This window comes from Stegastes partitus, unplaced genomic scaffold (genome assembly GCF_000690725.1).
Source record: "Stegastes partitus isolate 25-593 unplaced genomic scaffold, Stegastes_partitus-1.0.2 Scaffold788, whole genome shotgun sequence".
In the NCBI taxonomy this organism is placed as follows: Eukaryota; Metazoa; Chordata; class Actinopteri; family Pomacentridae; genus Stegastes; species Stegastes partitus.
This window is the reverse complement of record NW_007578519.1, coordinates 252,909-272,592: the sequence shown is the minus strand read 5'-3', so window position 1 is coordinate 272,592 and position 19,684 is coordinate 252,909. Positions and strand designations below refer to the sequence as shown.

The following is a 19,684-nucleotide window of genomic DNA, read 5'->3' as shown; positions in this document are numbered from 1 at the left end:
CGACTTAGTAAAGTTAACAAAAGATGACATTTTACTGCTGGTGAAAGGACACGCCAGTCCCGACCGTAGAAATCGGTCGAGCCGATGCTGATTTATCAGATGTGTGCCACAAAGAAAGCTTTTTGCAGGAAAAGATGCTTGAGGTCATTTAAAAATGGTGTCACCACAGAGTTTGTGCAGTTTGTGAAGAATATGGGCCGAAATATCAATACTGGAATGCTTTGGCCAAGCTCCCCCCGTAGCCTTCTCCAGTGATGTCTCTTTTACTAGCTTTGTGAAGAAGTGGAGGCGGAGGGGAGTAAAAACAGGGAGAAGTGAATGAAATAAAGAGTATGTATGAAGAGGAGACATTAACGCCAGAAAGACTGAAGGAGGGTAAAGAGAAGAAACGATGGAAAAGTGAAGAAAAGTGAATGTAGAAATTAAAAATCAAAGGACAGGAAGGAGGGAAAGTAGAAGGAAATTCACTGGGCAGAAACCAGCGACAGTTGTCCTGAGCTTGGTGAAAACACTGTTCGGTGACTTCCAGAAACTGGCCCATGTTTGAGCTCACAGAACATCAGTTCGCCTCCAGAAAAAGAGGAAGTAGAAGGAGACTGTGAAGACGCAGAGTAAACACTGCTGAGGTGAGGACAGAGCGAGGAACAGACGAGGAGGACAAGCGCACTGCTGTTTAGGCCTGTTGCTAGAAAACAGCCACTCAACAATAGTCACTTTGACACAGAGAGGAGCGAGAGGAGGGCGCTGAGCGTTTTTAGAGTCACTTTCCCCTCAGGCTGACTTCAACAGCAGCGGCCACTTTGACGCACACACTCTCTTTCTGTCTCCAAACCCCACTTCAGAGCAAAACAAAACCCCGTCAAAAGCAAAGGGAAGCCACCTCAATGGGCATCGTGCCCCTAGAAAAGCGTGGCGAGACAAAAGAGAGGAATTCTTTTGGAAGCTGAGAAGTGTGTGTGTGTGTGTGTGTGTGTGTGTGTGTGTGTGTGTGTGTGTGTGTGTGTGTGCCGTCCCCCCCCCAGTCACTACAGATTACAGACACGCACCACAGATGGCCAGCGCGTCTCGTCTTTTCACCGCCACCACCGGCGAGAATAATGGCCAGCGGTGGCCCCTCCTCCTCTTCCTCCGCTGCCTTTCTCTTTTGTCAGCACGTGTGTCCGTCAAATGGAAGCGTGTGTCTGGGACAATGGCAGCCAGACAAAGAGCCCGCCTACCCCCCACCAGGACGCTGAATAGGGGGGCACGTGGGCCTTGTCATCGAGGGAACAATGGCACCGGGGGAGAGGGAGAGGGTGTGGCCGGCCGGCACCGAGGCCGAGGTGCAGCCTGGGTGGCCCGGGTCACAGTTGAACTTGAGGGATTTAGAAATGGAAGGCATACATCACCGAGGAAAGACAGAAATCATCGAGCAGGGCGAATGATAAACCACATTAGAGGTATGCATCGGAGCATTTATCGAGGCAAATGATTTATTATTTATCCACCAAATTGTTCCCTCACTTTGTGTCCAGTTTCAGAACTAACGCTGGAAGTCTCACAGGTTTCATCTCCACGTCATGTACACGCTACCAATCAGAGCGTGACATATGTTTTCTGACTTCCGGGATGCCGCTGATTCCATTCATCTCAGAACAGCATGATAATCAACTTATAGAGACATACAGTCTGTTTGACTTCAGTCATCCATCACAATTAAGTTCCTTGTAGGTTTCTGTGGTTGTGCAGCAACACAGAAGCTCTGCTTGTGAATGCTCTCGAGGAACGACGGCATCAGACTCACAGTTGTCATTTATCATCTTCTCGGGGAAAGATTTTACTTTCTTTGGCACTTTGGTTTCTAATTATATACACGCAGAACATACGACATCCATATCGGGGCTGCATGACTCAGCATCAATACTTCACATGCACAATAGTCGCATTCACACAACATGCTACAGCCCCTTTTTTCTTTAATCTTCCATGACTAATCTGTAAGACAAGTCTGTCTGATGCAACATCATTTTCTCCTATTAAAAAGTTCCTGGATATGCTGGGTTTTCAAAGAGAGACAGAAACACTGAAAAGGAAGATCTGGCTGGAAAAAAAGAAATGCACTTGTATGGAAATGTATGAAAAGGAAAAAAAAAAACAGGTCCGTGTTTCACCACTTAAATCAGAAAGCTCTGTGTGACGAGAGAGATTTAAAGAAAAAAAACTGCCTTTTTTCAAGTTAGTTTTAATTTTCCTTGCAGATGCACTCCTCTACAAAATAACCCCAATCACTGCAGAATGATTTATTCTTACCAAAAATAGTTATTCGAGTCACGTGGTGAACATTCCTCCCATCACAATATATATATATCGCAGGAAGAGGAAGCAGCACAATGCCGTGTCTTTCTAAGTCATGCAGCACTAATTCATATTCTCAGCATGCAGACAAGATCCTACCTGTTAAACATCAGCATGAGAGTATGTTAGCAGACTGATGCTAGCGTAACTCAAAGCAAGGAGCCTTTGTCCATATTCAGAACCTGTAGCCGTCCCTGTGAACATCTCTGTTCGATCAAACACTGCTCAGGTTGCTGGAAGCCTCCAGTGTGTGGATCTCTTGTCTGAGACGTGGACACGGTCTCATGAGCTTTCTTTCCTTTAGTTTTCTCTCTCGCCTCTGCGTGTACAGGTAGCGCTCTACTCTGTAGCATTAGCCCACACCAGAATAAAGGTATTCATCAATTCACTGCTACTTTTCATCAGCCAACTTTCAAATATTGAATTTCAGCACCACCAAGTTTCCCAGCTCCTGTTGGCACTGCAGCGATGATGAATCATGTTCTGTGAATAATCACCCAACTCCGGTATGTTTCAAGTCCCGGCAGGTTTGAATTTAATACAGGATAAAGTGAAATGAATGGCTCCCAGGTGAGTGGAAAGCAGTGACGTCAGTTGTTCGCAATTTAACGCTGATGAGTTGCACAGTACGCTCCCTGGAGTTGCGTCTGATGGAGGTGGACAGACTTTGCCACGGGGTGGAACTGATGCCCACGACCGAACACTAAGTAGGAGCCAAGTGTGTCCTGGAGGACCCGGACCCAGCTGGTGGATTTACTCCAGCCGCAGGCCTTCGCTCGGCCCAGCCCTACAGATACATCGCCACCCCCGGGACAACTTTGATGCGACTCATTGGATTAAAGCCTGAGCAGCGGGGGAGTCTGTAGGTGCTCACGTGTGCTTAAGAACACGGATGCTTGTTTGTAAGTGCGGTTCTTTTTTTTTTGGTCGGGGTCAGAGTGCATTGTGGCAGCGAAGGGGAGTGGAAAGCTGGGAACAGCTGGGCTGAGTCTGCAGGGGGACACGACAGGGGGAGAGGCCGGGGGGGGGAAGCGAAAGGACAGAAAGGAAAAGAGAAGGAGAGGGGCAGGCGCTCGCATCCAGGCAGGCAGGCTGCTGACGGGCTCTTTTGAGGCAGCAGCTGGTTGGAGTGGGGGTCTCACCAGCTGTGCCTCCGCTGACCTCTCCCCACTATTCCCCACCTCCTCTTCCTCCCCAAACTTCCCCTCCCCCAGCAAAACAGAATCCTCACCCAAATGCGTGCAGAAATACACACAGCCATCTGTCAGGAGGAGGACAGTTGTCTCTCTGATTGCTCCATAACGGTGTTGAGACGGTCTTGGTGAAGCTCGGCGCCACGCCCCGAACCAAAGCCCTGGAGATACGCAACTATTCTTAACCAGGCGTCTTCCAACAAGCCTCCTCTGACGTCTCAGATCCAGAGACGGGTCCCTGGGCGCATCACTGCGACTCAAAGGCTGTGACTCATGAGGAGCAGAATTAGCAGCGCTGGGAAAGCAGACGTTCTTCATATCTGTCCTTATCAGACAGAGTCACATTTCAAGGGTTTTAATAGTTAATTAATAAACTTGATACTCGCTCCTTTGACAATCGCTGACGAAAGCTCGTGTTTCAGTCGCAGTCACGTCGACTTTTACTAAAGTTTTCCTTTTATTGTGCCTGCGAGCAAAACAATTTGCCAAAAATGACACGACTGTGACAGTTTAGCAGAAGAATCAGCATTCATTACCGTGAACTTCTAATGCTGCTACACCAAAAGTGCTTCTCATATTTCCCTAATCAAGCCGCTCGCAGGAGAAAGGCTGACTCATGGATCGCACCACCTCCCTCGTTCGCCGCCTCCTTCATTATGATCTGCATCTAGGCTGACAGCAGATCAGCTCTGATTTATCCAAAAAAAAAAGAAAAAGTTGCCTCGTCTGATGCATCACTTTAGAAGTGCTTATTCAGAGCACCGCTAAATCAAGTGCATCCACGGAGTAATTGATTCAAGCTCGGCTCTTGTTTTCCACTGTGTCGTGTGGAGCTGGCGGCTTGGACCTGCTGTATCTGAAGGGAAGGAGGCAGGAAGAAAAAGCTGAGAGAAGAGAGGAGACCGGGGCCAAAACACTGATTGCTTTAGAGAGAGAACAGCTGAAAAAAGGCAATATTAGGCTGAGGGAGCGCAGGAGCTGTGCACAACATTGGTGAAGTCAAAGAGTGAAGCAGCAGCGAGTCTCTCCTGGTTTATTATTTGACTGCTTTGCTCAGAGACGGCTCACAAACGGCTGCATCCACTCTGTGTTGTGTCTGCTTGTGTCGCCCCGTAAGACACAAATCGGCTTCTTACGGCTTTAAGGAAAAACTACAGCCGCATGTTTACATCCTCGACAATGCAAACAAACAATACGGGTACAAATGAAACATGATTCATCTATTATATTGCAAGTCAGAAACACCCAGTGAGAAAGAGAAGGCCGGGATTTTCTGTGCCAAGGCAGCCAGTCATATACTCCAAACATGTTTTCTCTACAAAGATCACGACTAAAAGGGTTAAAGTTTTGGTAGAAAAAGTTGATAAGCTGCAACTTATCAAGCCTTTAACTTCCAGAGAACCGTGAGTGGTGGATGAGGAGTTCTAAACAGGCAACATCACTAAATAACCACAAATCTGTCACCACTTTTCTGCTTCGAATGCTGCGAAACTGCAGCGGGTGATAACATATTTACGACTCCCCCTTCAGACCAATAAGAAGAGCAGGGAAGTCCCTGAAGTACCATAACCAGAACTGTTCAAACTTGGCAAGAATGCATGTTTACGGAGGACATTTTTGTTTGTAGTAAGAAGCTGATTTGGTAAATAGGTTTTCAGGGTTTTTAAAAGTTCATTCGGTAAAAGTCACTGCAGCTCCAGCATGTGTTTTCACAAACATGCATGTGTAGCCGTCATCCATCTACTGCTCAGGACAAGCGCAGCACAGATTCATTCAGTCTGCTCCCAGTGAGGACGTGAGAGGTACGACACACCTGTGTTTCCTCATCTTTCCTCTTTTTAGGTACATTTAAGCAACTGGAAGATTTTCTATGATGGCAGAGGAGAGAAGGATTTCCGGGAGGCACAAGTTGGCTAAATGGAAAGCTTCCATACTGTCCTGGCTAATTGAGTAAAATGGCGTTTGCCAGTGTTTGTATTATATCTGTTTTGTTTAGAGTTTCCATTGACAGTCAGGACACTTCCAAGAAGAGTTCTGTCTTTTTGGCAGGCGAAATCCTCTCCTCCTCTCCTCGCCCTGAAGGGTTAGCAGTGTGAATATTAGATAGGGACAGATTGTATTAGATAGCGCAGACCTACATAGAGCCATGCACAGACTCACACACACTGGGAGATTTATGACTCACCAGCACACAGATGGTGAGGAACGACTTCAATGGCAGAAGAATTGCACCTGTATTTGAAGAAGCCTACATTTTGCTAAAAAAAATATAAAGCTTATTTAATTAGGTGTATTTAGTCAACAGTAAACCTCTGAACCTCGGGCACTTCCTGAGCGTTTTTTTTGCTCATGTCACATTTTTGCTCTCTGCAGCAAAAGTCCTGCACCTGGAAACAGCACAACCCTGACTGGAAGTAGAGAACACGTCTTCTGAGCAACATTACATCATATAAAAAAAAGAAAAAAGAAAAAAGAACATTGGATTTCTTTGATTGTTTACTAAAATTGAGAAAGACTGTAAAATAAACGTACAAACTTGAACACAGGTGTTCATATTACTCTACTCTTAAATTCATTTTACATTTTTAAACTCGTTTTGTCTCCTGTCTGCTCTACATAAAAACACAGCCGGAAGTTTAGCAAAAACAATCCCTGAAAGTTTGTGACTGTTACAGCTGAGTCAAGCACAGCAGAAATTTTTGTATTTTTCGAGCAAATGTTTACCGATTTATTTATTTTTAATGAGACATGTAGAATAAAGGGCTGCAAGGTGGCGCAGTTGGTAGCACTGTTGCCTCACAGCTAGAAGGTTGCCGGTTCGCGTCCCGGTAGGGGCACCGGAGTCTTTCTGCGTGGAGTCTCCATGTTCTCCCCGTGCAGCGTGGGTTTCTCTCCAGAAACATGTTGAGGTTAATTGGGGATTGTAAATTGTCCGTAGGTGTGAATGTGAGTGTGCTTGGTTGTCTGTCTCTAAGTGTAGCCCTGTGATAGACTGGTTACCTGTCCAGGGTGTCCCCTGTCTTCGCCCTAAGTCGGCTGGGATAGACTCCAGCCCCCCATGACCCTAGTGACGATTAAGCGTGTATAGATAATGGATGGATGGATCCCAACTGTAACCCAGCAGAACCACTGAGTAGTCGACTGAATAGTTAAAAATCTGATGATCCTTTCTCTTTTTTACAGTTTTTGGATCAGATAAATGGTTGAATTTGGGTGATTTCTTTTTTGTTTTGCAGACAATGTGCCTTTCAAACCTGCCAGCAGGTTTTGGAGTTTAAAGTGTTTCCAGAGAAACTGAATTTATTTCTCACTAGTGTTGTGTTTTATTGTGCTATGTCCCATGACTAACACTTAAATATCTTTTTTAAAAAAGGGGGCACAGTCTGACAGGAAACTAGTGGAAAGTTCTTTAAAAGGAAAAAGTAGGATAAAGAGGCTTAAACATCTTGCAGCGTAACTCAAATTGAACACTGTGTTGTTTCTGGCTCTTATCTTCATAACAATGCATATTTCTGTTTCATATCTTGTAACAACAGCAACCCGCTGATGCATACGGGAGGGAGGAGCCCACACAGCACACTGGGGGGCCCAAACAAATCTCTCCTAACTTTACTTTGTAAAGCTGGGGCCTCAGGCGAACGCTTAGATGTGAAGATTTTTTTCGCATGTTAGGCAAGGTTTAAAATCTGATATGAGCTGGGGGATTAGTGGAGAAAATTAGAAGTGAAAGAAATGAGTGTTAAGCACTGCAGACTGCAGTACAGTGGGAATATGAGCGTGTATACATAATGCATGTTTAGGACGGCTCCTGTATGCGCCTCTGATGAACATCTTCATTCACGAGACAGAAGCACACTCACACACATGCATATCGTGAAAGGCAATATGAAGGTAGGACGTGGTGTGGATGTGGCATTGCACAACTACACAAAGACAGACAGCATGCATAAACAGCCCTACACTTCACAGGCAGTTGGGCTGGAGATCTGTCCATCAAAACAAGTCTCTGGAGAACAGGACAGGCAAGGAGAAGGCACCAGCACAAGAAGTTGTTTTCCTCCCCGGTGCAAACAACCATCCAGTCCAAGACATCTTTCAAAACGCATTCGCATCAAAAATGGGTGTGCACTTCAGTCATCGTCTCACGCGAGCACAGCTTGACTGAGCAACACCTCCGCAAAAGAAAACACATCTATAGTTTCCATACAGCCTGTTTCTGAGCCGTGAACTGCGAGAGTTGGCTGCCAGGATGTAAACAAAATCCATGTGAGGAGAGGAGCTGTGTGCAGTGAGGAAGGCCGGGTTTGTGTGAGTGAGAGAAGAGGAAGAAGAAAAAAAAAACTTAAAAGCTGGTCTACAGCTGAGAAGGGGGGTTAAAAGGGGTTGAGATTTTCCTCTTGCTCTCAGGAATGCGGAGCAAGACCAATAACACATTCCCTATGTGGAGCACAGTGAGCATCATAGGACGGACAGCGAGTAAACACACACAGGAACAGAAAGTCTGGACTGTCTTGGTCTGTTCTCCCCCTGCACATATCAAGCAGCCATCTGGTGAACTGGACGGTCCAGGATGCGACTGAGTCAGACTGTTGTCCAGCCCTGCAGCCATTTATTTCTATTCTCCTCACAGCCGATCATCGCCTCACCCATCCTCCTCCTCCTCCTCTCCTCGTAACCCATACAACTCCGCTGTTACCCTCACACCATCCTTTGAAAACAGGGAGACAAGGGGTGATGTCAAGGGAGGGGAAGGAAGCTTAAAGAGAATAGTAAATGCATGCTCACCTCCCCTGACATACGGACTTCACAGAGAGTGAAGCGGTGGTGCGGGGTGAGAGATGAAGGAAGAGAGGCTCAACTAATCACAGCGTAGTGTTTCCATTACATCAAATCATTTCCACGCCGGCTGGGTGTCGCCTTGGCATCTCCACAATATTCCTCTGTGATCCGAGGCGAGAGCAGACACAGCCTGTGGGAGGACGGTCTATATACTTTCTATTGATCTCGTTGTTCAGGCTTGTTGAGGCCTGAGGTGCCTGGAGCCTCATCCATTAAAACATAACTAAAGAATAATGAGAGAGAGAAAGCACTACGGCTTCATCCTAGATTTCATCATGCTTGTAGAGTGATTTCAGAGTGTAGTCAAAGCTGTGAAAATGATATCACAAGGATCAGATTGTGTGTAATGATGTAAAGTAGTTTCAGCTTTGAAATATAATAGAAAATCAATGTCACTGGATGTTTTTTTTTTTTTAGTTTCCCATCCCAAAAGGGGGCTTGAATGTGGTTGGGAGAGGAAGTTTGCGCAGACAGAGGAACCTTTTCTAAAACAAGGAAAACATGCCGCCAATAAACTGCAAGTATAGTTGTATTACTTCTGTGTGCCTGCCTTTCTGTTAGTTCATTTATTTATTTTGCTAATTTCAGACTCCTTTCGTTTCTAAAGCAAACGACTGAAATGTTTTTTCCAGTGACACAAGGTAAATACCATCAACCCCCTCCTGTGCATTTTAGTCGGCGTGATATTTTGGGAAATACACTACATTCACTCTCTTCACCAAGACGACGATGAGAAAATCAATACCACTCTGGTGTCTCTCCATTAGATATGAAACCAGGAAACCATTAGCTTCCTTTAATAAGCTTAGCCATCGCTGCTTCCTGGACGCCGCTTCGGCCAAGAAAACGCTCGCTACATAACACCTCGTAAAACCACAATTTGGCAGCTTTTTACGTCGGTCATTGTAAAGATATAATGTGGTAATTATCGAGGCGCTGGTTTAATCATGAGGCTGCAGCCGGGAGCCAGTTAGCTTAGCTCAGCACACAGCGGGAGGAAGCTGCTAGCACACAAACTGTTGGTTTCACACACTTTGTCCGTTAAACGAATACAAACTGTTATATATTAAAGACAAACACTATGAGCTTTTTAAGGGCGGATGTTGTTGCCGTCGGACAGGGAAGGCTAGCTGTATGAAAACGTTCCCAAATGCCTACGTCTTCAGTTAGTGGTGAAGGCAAAGACCGTAATCAGCTGAATACATTAGCTTCATCGATCCTTTTCAAACATTTAGGAGGAACTACGGCAACCACCAGAAACCACTGACTGCACAGAAAGATGGACAAACGGTCACCCATAGACAGTCTGTTTAAAGCTCAGCGTGGTGCCATCTTAGCAGTGCAGTCCAAAGTTGGACAGAACCATGTCATTCAAAGCAGCCACACTTTAAATCATGCGTAAATTTTAAGCCATAGTCCATCCATCCATCATCTATACACCGCTTAATCCTCATTAGGGTCGCGGGGGGGCTGGAGTCTATCCCAGCCGACTTAGGGTGAAGGCAGGTTCACCTGGACAGGTAACCAGGCTATCACAGGGCTACACTTAGAGACAGACAACCAAGCACACTCACATTCACACCTACACCGGAGAGAACCCATGCCGCTAAGTTTTACCGTGAGGGTCTGCCGGGACTGACTCACTCGTGGTCCTGTTGGCCACTCGAGGACACTTGACACTTGTGCAACAGCTTCATTTTTCAGTCCCAGATGTTGACTGCTTGTTAAACATAATGTGAACGGGTCCTCTCCAGAACCAGTGTTTGGTTTGTCCATTCTGGGCTACTGTAGAAACATGGTTCCATGGAGGAGGACCTGCTCCCTGTGTAGAGACGGAGGGCTAATTGTAAGGCAGAGATCTCCAACTGTGGTCCTCGTGAGCTACTGTCCTGCAGGTTTTAGACGTTTCCTTACTGCAACACATCTGACTCAAATTAATGGATCATTAACAGAACTTGACATCTAGCTGCTGGAGATCCATTAATCTGAGTCAGATGTGTTGCAGTACGGAAACGTTTAAAACCTGCAGGACAGTAGCTCACGAGGACCGGTGTTGGAGATCCCTGGTCTAAGGTAAGGAAAACACAACGATTCTTGCTTTCACTTGCTCAAAAGGAAAATGATTATTTGTGCAGCTTGAAACAAGGAATTTTAAGGCACTGCTAAAGTCAGGATATATGTAAAATAATTGCATTAACTTAATGTTTAATTGTCTCTTGTGTTGCAGAATCAAGTGTCAAAACGCGACTTTGTGCCTCCATAGAAAACATGCAATATAATTTAATGACATACGACAGGTGAAGTAAAAGCAAGAACAGCTTGTACTCGGGTGCCATAATGTCATGTAGCGTAGTCTGACATATCCCACTGGCTGGTCATGGCATGAGGTAATAAATTGAGCTGCAGTAATTTCACATGTTGGAATTCCTCCAAGTAGGGGAGATGTAAATGGCAGCGTTCAGATTTCAAAGTCATTCTACATTTTGATTATGCCTGGAAAACATTTAACTAAGGTCTGCAGTCTTTCTGTCTCCGTCTGCACTCTGCTTTCCCATCCATTCTCCCTAATAGTCCTGTGTGCCTAACATAATACCTGACTGGCTGGCTGGTCGGCTGTGCAGACCGGGAAGGCCCTGGCTGGAGCGTCTGGCTGATTTACAGGCGTTCTGGGTGGCTGGCTCGCCACAGACGAACCCTGAATCCCTACTGGACTTGCTGGGCTTACTGGGTGGACCGGCTACTCATCTTCCTACAGTGCAGACGGACAAAGGCAGGTCTGTTCCTGTGGGAGCCAGCAGGCAGCGACTGCCACTTCCCCTGACCAAAAGAGGCAGAGGGAGAAGGGGGGGAAGTGAGACAGATGAAGAAATGAGAGGAAAGGGAGAGCACTGAGAAAGACACCGGGCAGAAAAGAAGAGGGAGCTTTTCTAACAACTGAGGCCTGCGAGAAAATGAGAAAGATTTTAAAAAACAGAGGAAAGCTCTGCAGGTTGAGCACTGCCTACTAGCTGTATATTGTCCAATATGTTTCTTGTGTCATGGCCTACAATCCATCAAAACGCTGCTTTCTGTTGCCCTTTTCACCAAATATTTGTCTCACAGCCTTTAAGCAGTCCGGACAGGAACAATCCACTCTAAATGCTAACACCATCAACAATCTCCGTGGCCCATATGGTTGATTCTTTTTTTCCCTCAGTGGCATTTTACTGCAGCTCGCCTGCGAAACAAGACACCTCTCCCTCCTCCATCTTGCCCTCTTTTCATCTCTCCATCCATCTCGCCAGCGCCTCACCTCTCTCCTCTTGGCCTGCAGCCTCATCCATCTGCCCCTGCAAATAGCTGCTGTCGTGTGAGAAGCAGTTTGGAAGATTTGGATTCCCCAGGTCTCCTTCTCCAGATTTCTCCCTTTTAACACTTTTGTCTATTTCTCATCTGAAGACAGCTTCTGCAGCAGACACAATACACAGCAGCTTATTACGCATCATTGCATGCATATAAACACATAACTTTAGGACTAGACTTTGTGCTGTAAACACGCCCAATATCTCGACAGTGTATGACGAAACAGCAGGTAAATTAGCTGAGGCTGGTGCCAAAAAACAAGAATGCTACATGTTTTTATATTAAGATTTATGTGACCCATAAAAACAATGCTGCTGCACTCGCTTAAAGTTAAATACTTTTTAATACTTAACATGACCATTCTTTTTTTTTATTTTTTATCTTAGCTTAACTTAGTTATTAACACAAATACTAGGAACAGCTTTGCTAACTAGGCTGGCCCTGCCCATAACCTGGTGGTTTTACCATTAGGTGAAGATGAACTAGAAGCCATTCAGCTCCCTGGTCGCCTGGCTCTTTATGGATCCTAATGCTGACCTGAGTTAACCTCTTGTTGCTGTGGCTTCATGTTAGACAGACACACACGACGATGGTATTCTTATTTAGCTCTCGTGAAGCATATTTACAGAGCAGTCTAATTACTTCTTTAAGCCTTGATAATGCTGTGGACACCATGGCTGCATAGTTATTACAATTATACATTAAGCTACTAAGCAGTTAAGCTGCAGACACACATTCTGCAAAGACTGCAGCAGCGACAAAATGTACCTCACAGTAGTCACCTAGCGGACCCAGGAAATGCACCACCGTGGCATTAAGCACTGGTAAGACTTCCTTGCAGACGCATGTATGTGGACTCTACACAGACGCTCGCAGGCTTGAGGAGATGACAAAGTTTGCACCCCCTAATGCCAGGAGACATGCAGATGGATAGCTGCAGACAGACACGTACTCGTTTATTCTACTTTTCTGTAGTCGGCTTTGTTCCATGCAGTGCATCACATCTATATATTCTGTGCATAAACACGAGTGCCGAACACGTACTACTGCCATCGTAGCGTAGCTGCCACAGGGACACAAACGGGTGTCTGCAGGGACGTCTGCACAGACTCTGGCAGACTTAAGGAGAGGCTGAAATTTACATCACGTAGACCCTCACATACCCACAGATGTGGAAAGTATAATACTGCCTTTGGAGGGAGAGATGAATGCAGGCTGCAGGCCACAGCTTCTCTTTCCTTCCTCCACCTTTTCATGTCGTGTGTCTCTGCTTCCAGGCCACCTTCTTTTGTTTCCCAGCTGCTTATGCAGTCCTTCCATTCCTCGAAAATCTCCCTGATTTTCCTGAAAGCATCATCGTATTCTCCTGCTGTGTTGTCACATATCCCTGTGCATCTCTGCCATGTGCTTCCTAATAAATGCAGGCCTCTGCTGTCATAATAGGTGCTTAAGTAACGCCACTGTGTGGTGCTCATCAGTGACCTTACTCTACTTAATAGCATTTTTATCTTCAGTGGCATCACGATAATGTCCCTACAGAGATTTACAGCATGTCTGTGTTTATCTCATGAGGCCAATCAATTATTTTCACCTCATCTCGATGGCAATTCCTCAAACATTCCTGTACGGGGCTCTGCTTTATAGCTCTGGCTTTGAGCTATTCGTCTTTCCTTCGTCATGATAGTTTTGTATATTTATCTTTCTCACGTGTACTATGAGCATTACTATGCCTTGTATTTCATGAAGGATCACTTCCATCTCATTCCGCTCTTGTTCATGATGACGATGCCAACAGCTGGGAGACTGGGTCACATCTGGCGGACAGCTGGCCACCGTAAAGGGATGGAGACGACTAAAGAAGAACGTAAGATAGGGAGCCGTGAAGGGCGATGGAGTGATAAGAAAATCTATATAAGGTATATAATAAGGTGGTGAGTGCTGCAGAAATAAAGACACGGATGAAAGGAGAAGCATAGGAACAGAAGAGAGACGAGAAAACAAGGAGGAGTGAAAAAAGGTAAAATGAAATCTGGTGACACCTGCAAGTTTTACAAAAAAAGTGGAGCAAACGGTGAAAAGACGGCGAGAAGAAGCAAGTGAAAAGATCACAGGCGATACGGACAGGAGCAGGCGAGCAAGAAATGAAAAGAGGCAGAGCCGAAGAGAGACAGACTGATGGAGGCAGAGAGAGAGATGAAGGGAGAACAGTCATGTGGAGTCAGATGCTCCTAATCAGCTGCGCCGCTGTCAAAGCTCCTCGCCATAGCAACCATGAGTCATAGCACCGGTAAACAGAGGGAATGTTTTATAAACCGAAAGCCTCGCTGGCACATTCGCGGAGGCATCGTTCTACGTTTTACAAGCAAACTGTAGCAGGAGGTGAGCCACAGACTGGATTGCACAGAAAGCAGGAGGTATGCTCGGCCTGAGCCGCTCGTTTCACAGCTGGATTTGTTACCGACATCATTGTAAACTTTACGAGAGCAACCTGTAGGAGTCACAAATTCCTAGCTGGGCATCAGTGAGGAATTTCAGCAGCAGAATTGTAGCTACCCAACATTACTTGGGACTAAACAATGACTGAGTTTGGACAGTATGTTCCCCAAAAGTGACTCAGTTTCAGAAACATCACACCCAAACACAGTTTCTCTCTCTCTCTTCATTGTAAGGAAACAGTGACAAGATGAAGCGACAAATACTGGTCAAGCAATAGCCTCACCGTCACTACTTTAACTTCTAGAATTGCAGTCTCGTGGTCTGTCCAGACTCATAATATATGTAGTTAAGACTTTGAGGGAATTCAACAGGTGGATACCCGAGATTAGCGTCACCAAATCAGCACCCGACCAGCTGTGAACCGCGCTCACAATCTCTCCTTTGTTCCTGAAGTTCTGCAGAACATCATGATGTCTCAGTGAAGTTAGCCTTTGACCTGTCTGATATAAAATCTCATTACTTCATCATTTTATCCTATTTTGTGTGAAATTTGGTTATAATTCGTGTGTGAATTATTGAGTTATGGCCAGAGATGTGTCTTGAGAGGTCACGGTGACCATTGATCACCAAAATCTAATCAGATCATCCTTGAGTCCAAGTTAAAACCTCATTCATTCCTCGGCCTGGGCTGTCGCTGACACAGAGGCATCAAGATGTGGGAACACTTTGCAAATCAAGGAAATTAAGATTAATTGTACGAACCAATAACACCTCTACAAACTGAAGACGTAGTTGTTGTGTTCCTCACCACCAGAATGGAATTTTGAGGATGATACACACATCGATGTTTGATTATTATGATTTTTTTTAATCCAATAATGAACACTTTTGATGAGCCTCCCTTGAATAAAACATGAAATTCCTCCCGAAAACCGTCCGATAAAGTTTTCCCGACGCGCTAATCACACATTCACAAGTGGAGGAGTATTCTTCGGTTATTTGGATCCCATAAATTTTTGGTAATCAAAGCAATTTTACACATCAAAGCCTGTTTACGGGTCACGACGAGTACAACTGCAGATGTTCAACCTTTTGTGACTCGAGAGGAAGCTGCAGAAATTCTCTCGAGTGATTTAGCAACATCTGCAGCGGGATAATATCAGCTGATTTATGAGTCTGGATGGTTTTCCAGTCTCGCTTTAATAAAGACTGCTTGAGGAACAGTTTGGTTGAATGCAACATAATGAAGAGTGTTGATCGTTTTGTCTCATCAGCGTATGAGCAGCACAGAATCATATAAGTACACCAAAAAAAAAAAACAAGTGCTGACCCATTTTCTCCAGTGACTCATTCTATTTTTTTTTAAAGCTGGAAGTAACTTGTGGCCACTTTCCCACATAAACTCGTGCCCCTCTCTCTCTCTCTCTCTCTCCCACATAGACATCAACATACACAGCGGCGGTTTGTTTCCTGTACGCGTCCTCCGTCTGCTGCAGACACGTATCAGCTGTCCGGCATCACTCAGTCCGACTGCTTCACGCAGGCCTGTAGAGCTTTACAACACCCACCACACACGCCGCTTTAAGTGTTGTCACCCCTCCTCACCCACTGCCACCTCCCTCCCTCACCCCCTCACCCCCTCACCCCCTCTCCCTCTCTCTCCACAGTGAATAGGCCCCTCTGTGCTCTGGAAGATTTAACTTGGGTTCTCTCTGTCGCTAACAATCCCTCTCCCTCGGCGTCATTCTGAAATAGTGCAGAGGAGAAGCCAGCGTCATATTAAACGGTGCTTTTCTTTTTTTTCTTTCTTTCTCTACAGCGCAGCAGCACACTACTGTACAGGCAGCAGCGAGAAAGTATGTGGGCAGGAGGTACTGTAAATAACACAAGATTAGAAACCAGCGATGCCTGCCTTCCTCTGATGTGCTGCAGTCCAGACGAGCCATCTGGGCTCATTTAGCATCTCTGTATACATCTGATGGAGAATCCTGATTATGCAATCCTGATTTTTAATCCTGGGAAAGTATATGGTTTTGCAGCTATGCCCTGCCATATGTTTACACAGTTAAGTGTAATCTAACTGGACCAGAAATAGATGATCTTCTATCAGAAAGGTTGGTAGTTCAATCCCCAGACCCTCCACGAAGATGCTCAATCTCACTCTCATGTCTTTGCTCCTAATACAGTGCAACGCTACAAGTAGGTGTTTAGCCTAGCTTAGCATAAACATTGTGCAAACAGGTAGCCTAGGGCAGGGGTGTCGAATTCTGGTCCTCGAGGGCCGCAATCCTGCATGTTTTAGATGTTTCCTTCTTCCAACACACCCGATTCAAATGATCAGGATCGTTATCAGGCTTCTGCGGAGCTTGATGATGAGCTGATTCGACACCCCTGGCCTCGGGTGACCATATTTTGATTATTGAAAACCAGGACACTCAGCCCGGCCATCAGACACTCAAATGATTCTCGAAGTTTACTCAAAGATGCCTCAGAATTTCAATACATGTGACGGATGCCTCCTTCATACCAGCACCAGGACATTTTCATCATTTATAAGAAACAGACAGGACAGGACGTGAAAACACGCTGGTTTTAGAAGTGATTCAAAAATAACATATATGCTTCATTTATCTTTATGCTAGGCTAAGCTATTTAGCTGTATCTAAACGTATTGAGCATTACTTTAGTCAGTATATAACCAAGTGGAGGAAAAAGAAAGACACGGCATAAGTACCCAAAGTTTGAGTGCAGTTCCTCGAATGGCCACTTGAGGCTGCTCCAAATGAGAGTCAATCCGCATTGACTCCAATGTTAAAATGTCCAACTTTACAGAAGAGATAAGCACGTTTACAGCCTGGTACAAAGTACGGTTTTGGTATCTATAGCTAGTTTTCAAGTTCATTGAAGCTGTACAGGGGATGCATTTTTCCATAACTCCCTCACTGAGATTATATTAGTGCTTCAAGTTATACAGAATTAAAACAAGGGCATGGCTGCTTGGAGTGACACCACAGGACAGTTTATGGCTTCAGCTCCATTCACGCTCCATCTCTTTACTCAATTTAGAATTGGTTGGGAGAAAAGAGGAGTCAAGCACTGCCAACATGGTAATAAAATGATTGGATGCTAATACGCCAGTGATGTTTCGGCTTGCTTCTCCTACAACCCCAAGCAGTCCTGTCCTGCAGCTTCACTGTAACTTAGAATACACAATTCAGCAAACAATTGACAATATATAAACCACCACATGTTAGTATAAAAACTTAAATCATGTTGTCTGAAATGGCCTGTAACTGAGAAAAAAGTTTAGTTTTTGTCAGAAAGCTTTAGAGTTGTTGTTGGGTTTGTTTACAGGCTGGTTGTCCCTGTGTCCAGTCCTTATGCTATGCTAAGCTAACCACCAGCTAGCATTATCACATTTACCAACGTGCATGACGGAGGCATCAAATTCTCCACACTTGTCATCAAGATTGTAAATAAGAACATTTCCCACAAACTATTTCTTTAACCCTGAATGTGCCACAGCCCCTTTTTGTCCTTTCAGATTTTACTAGACGTGTAATGGAGGGGATCGTTAGCCTCATTAAATGGTAATTCTACCAGCCTGCCATGAATGTCACACCGGGGCTGTGTTAAGCCTCTTCTGTAGACAGCCGACAGTTTTTGTAGAAACTGTGCAATTGCAGTAAGTGTGTTCACACGGCAGAAGGAGGTACGGGCTAAAAGCATTCCAGATTGGGCCTTCATTCAGTGGGTGCTAGGAGTAATTTGGGACAAACCACGTGAAAACAATTGACAAGCAGCATGCAAAGCGGTTTGCTAAAAGCTTGGAAAAGGATATAGATCAAATCAGCCCCTGAGGGACAGATGTGGTGTTTTAAAGGCTTGTTTTTGCAGCATTATAGACACAACCCTCATCAGGCCTGAGCTTCAACAGCTAAACGGGCTAAAATAGGTCATCAGAAGAAATAAATCAAGAGACCAATAAGATAAAAAATGCAGCTCTGGCAATTCAGAGTGACAGTTATCAGTTGCGATGAGCGCTCCACTCGGAGTTGTGGCTGCCGAGAAAGACCCACTTTTCTTGTTATCTGCAGCAAAAAAACGCCACTGAAGCAAAGACGTAAACTGCTCATCGCCAAGGAAACAGGCACACACACACGCTCACACACACACACTCACACACACACACAAGCCAGCAGCATCCCTCCACACACACGCATGGCCAAACACACAGAGAAAACACAAATTGCTGCCTTCACACATGAGCGTCCACTAGACAGGCATTCAAATCCATTGGTCCGATCATTTATCAATGCAGACTAATACAAAACCGACCAGTAAGAGCACAATCATACGTGTACAAACAGATACAAAGACAAAACAATAGGCCCGTGTCTTCGCACTGTGAGCATGCCATTAGCGTGCGCAATAATGGAAGTATATGGGGGCAAAGGAGTGGTTGCATTTAACTAGCCTGCAGAAATCAGATAACTCCACTCAGCACATACTGAAGGCACTTAGGCATCAGACAGCAGCGTGTGTGTGTGTGTGTGTGTGTGTGTGTGTGAGGGAGGGAGGATGACGCGGACGTAAATGTCAGAAGACGTGTACATCTTCTGGGTCCGAGGTTCTGTGCAGACTGACGCGATCACATCCAATGAGAAGAGCCTCAAATTAAAGACAGCAACCAGGGAGCAGATGGTAGCCAGCCTCTCTGTTGGCTCATTCCCACTTTTCTCTCTCCTTCTGTTTGGTCCATCACTCTCTCCGTCTCCCTCTTCTTCTACAGACTCCGTTGTTCTCGCTGCCTCTCCTTGTTTCTGTCATCTCATGCTTTCCCTGCACTTCAGCAGCGCTGGGCTTCCTTTTTTCCTCCACTCATCTTTTTTCCATCCTTCCTCTCCTCAGCATCTCTCTCCAATCTCATTATTTTATTCTATTTCTTCAATTAATCCCACCGGCAGAAATAGAATTGTGTAATCAATTTAAGGGTTTTAGTTGCAGGGTTCGGTTTCATTCATTAACGCCCACACATCCCCATATTACACATGTAGCGTACGCTGGAGAGCATCACCGACGGCACTGTAAATCCTTTAAACAAGGATCAGTCAGTGTGCAACGCTGCAGTCAGTTGGCTCACAGAATGCACCTCAGTAGCATTGTATACATATTTTATAGTTCCAGTCGTAACCTTTTCTGCTTGTAATCCTTCTCCACGAGGGCTCAACAATTCAACTTTTCAAGAAGTAGCTGTCTTTAAAAAAAAAAAAAAAAAAATCCCAAACTAGTCGTAAACCAACAACTTTCTCTGAAGTGGACGGGCCCCTGACCTGCGGCCTAATAAAGTGTCCGGAGGCTGCAGAGCGTGGCCCTGAGGAAGCCTGGAGCAGCCAGTAGCAGGGCCGGGCCTGGAAGCGGAGCTGCTTGTTTAGCAGACCCACCCTGACCGGCACAAAGGGGGGCAACGCCCTCCTCCGCCACCAGCCAGCACAGGCTGCAACCTGATTGGCCAGCTGGATGACCTCTGATCCCCGCTG

General features: G+C 45.5%; 1 protein-coding gene across 2 annotated transcripts in view; it reads right to left on the bottom strand.

Annotated features, from left to right (window-relative positions):
• numbl (NUMB like endocytic adaptor protein) overlaps positions 1-19,684 on the bottom strand; it is a 67,129-nt gene that overhangs the window by 44,959 nt on the left and 2,486 nt on the right. Inside the window, exon 1 of one of the 2 annotated variants that reach the window (XM_008292165.1) lies at positions 11,659-11,740. The exons of the other annotated variant lie outside the window; for it this stretch is intronic. The gene's annotated coding sequence lies outside the window, so the exon portion shown is untranslated. Of the gene's footprint in view, positions 1-11,658; positions 11,741-19,684 lie in introns of those variants that run through there. 2 annotated transcript variants of the gene reach the window in all.